Source organism: Tiliqua scincoides, chromosome 4 (genome assembly GCF_035046505.1).
Source record: "Tiliqua scincoides isolate rTilSci1 chromosome 4, rTilSci1.hap2, whole genome shotgun sequence".
Lineage (NCBI taxonomy): Eukaryota > Metazoa > Chordata > Lepidosauria > Squamata > Scincidae > Tiliqua > Tiliqua scincoides.
Genome location: NC_089824.1, coordinates 144,361,541 through 144,363,719, shown reverse-complemented (window position 1 = coordinate 144,363,719; position 2,179 = coordinate 144,361,541). Strand labels below are relative to the sequence as shown.

General features: G+C 44.1%; 1 pseudogene; it reads right to left on the bottom strand.

Moving 5' to 3' along the window:
* Positions 1–1,820: 1,820 nt before the first annotated feature.
* Positions 1,821–1,937, bottom strand: LOC136650824 (5S ribosomal RNA; annotated as a pseudogene).
* Between the last annotated feature and the right edge of the window lie 242 nt (positions 1,938–2,179).

The window sequence follows — 2,179 nt, the reverse complement described above, 5'->3', positions numbered from 1 at the left end:
TTCCCTTAGCTACTAAATTTCATCTTAACAAGATTTTTCTTCCACACTGTCGATGCTAATGAGAGTACTAAAAACTCTTAATAAGAAAATGTTTGAGTTAATAAGGATATCATTGCCCAGGCTAAGGCTGATTCTATACCATGGGATATTTGAAAAACTCCCCTCGGTGTTTTTACAGTGATTTATCTTCCTTGGTGTCTTCTGCAAATTCTTTTGGAATTCTCAATATGGAAGAGTCTGGGAATGCTATGCGGATGGAACTACTCTTGGTATAATATCGCGAAGCCTTCAGCTGAGCAGCGTGTTACATTCTTGCTAAGAAAATATCTCAGGTGGATAGCAGTAGAACATGTGTTGTTGTCCTTTATTGTAAATTATTCACATTTGGCCAGGTTTTCAAAAGGATTGAACATCCTGCAGCTTTTACAAGCATCTGTTAAAAGAACTATGTTTAGTTGTTGTGATTGGACCATAGCCAAAGGGACCAAAGGTTTACAAGTGCATTTTATATTGCTACTGCAGAGCCAGATGGTCTATGACTGGCCATACTTTCTTTTATGATCGACACACCGGCAACCTCCTTCTACTTTTCAACATTGTAAGAAGAGGGAGGGGGGGGTCATTGAGAAGAAATAATACAATGTATTCATTTTGGGCAGCATTTTTGAGTCTTTTTCATATACACATTATTATCCCCCACACATTCTTGTGCACGTGGAGGATGGGGTCAGGGACAGCATGCTGGCAAGCCCCACTGCCCACCAGTAGTGCAATCACAAAGCCCTGCCCCAACCCTCCCCATGCTTGGTGGTTATCGCTGCAGCATAAGGGCAAGAAGGGGCTTGATGAATGCCTCATCGATTGGGGCAGAGCTTGCTGGCACACTCTCCTTTCCTTTCCACATATATAGGAAGACATGAACGAATAACGTTTGACCAGGGCTTTGATTAATTAATACAGTGGTTCCCAAACTGTGAGCCGGGGAGCTTCAGAAACCAGCCAGGGGAGCCACAGAATCTTTGGCTTCTGTGGCACGGAAAACCCCACTGCCCTATACAGTGTATAGGATTGTAGCCCTAATGGGAAGCTGTGGCCAGTGCTTGGTGCAGATTTTTTTGGAATGTCAGTAAGGAGAACTCTGAGAACACCACACTGGTTTTACCAATAGACCTCATAACAAAGGGCCCTCTGGGAGCTAATTAACTATTTCCGGGGGTGATTTTCAGTGGGCAAAAATGGCAGAAAAGTAACATTCCATTACCACCACCCCATGGTCCCAATCTAGATAGCAACCCCGTGCAGCTGCTACTTGTGAGTAGAAACAAGACTCTAACCTCACGATGATGCATTTTACTGCTGTGTGTTGTTTCAGCTCTTAGACATGTTCACTGGGTCAAAACTGATGGCAGGATTGCTAACAGGGGTTTGTTGTAATGACCCTGTATTTCACTTGTGCTAAAAGATCTGTGTGTGCTTCCAGCCCGTTTCTGGGTGCAGTTCTAAGGGCTGCTTTTAGCATATAAAACCTTAAACCAGCCTGTTCCCTTTGATCTTTTTTTAACAGCCTTTGATGAGTATCTCTGCCTTCTTAGGTGAGGCACAGAGCAACAAGAAAGAGGCCTGGCTCAGTATTCGAAGGGAGGTCTGTATGGCTGCAGCACAATCATTATTCAGATGTGAAGTCACATTGAATGTTTTTTCTTATGCCTTGTGCAACTGTGTTGTGACCGTACCTCTTAGCTGTGGATGTTTGTTGGATTCTTATTGTTATGTATGCAAGTTATGGTTGGCAACCTTCAGTCTCAAAAGACTATGGTATAAACCTACAGCACCTGGTATTCGCAGACGGTCTCCCATCCAAGTACTAACCAGGACTGACCCTGCTTAGCTTCTGAGATCAGATGAGATCAGGCATGTGCAGGGTAACAGTTGCTGCTATGCAAGTTATGCAGCATCGAAATCCTGCATAACCAATTGGCCCGGTCTTATGGCTGGGCCATCGGGTGGTGGATGGAAATCCTACCGTCCAATTGGCCCTCTAGTTTAGTGTTTCAACAGAACCAATCGTGGGGAATCTGGGCGGAGCTAAGGGGTATAAAACCTGGGGTGTTTGCTTGTGTTTTCATTGCCAGGTTCTGTTCTGAAGATGAAATGAGTTGTTATCTCTATGCCTTCCTTT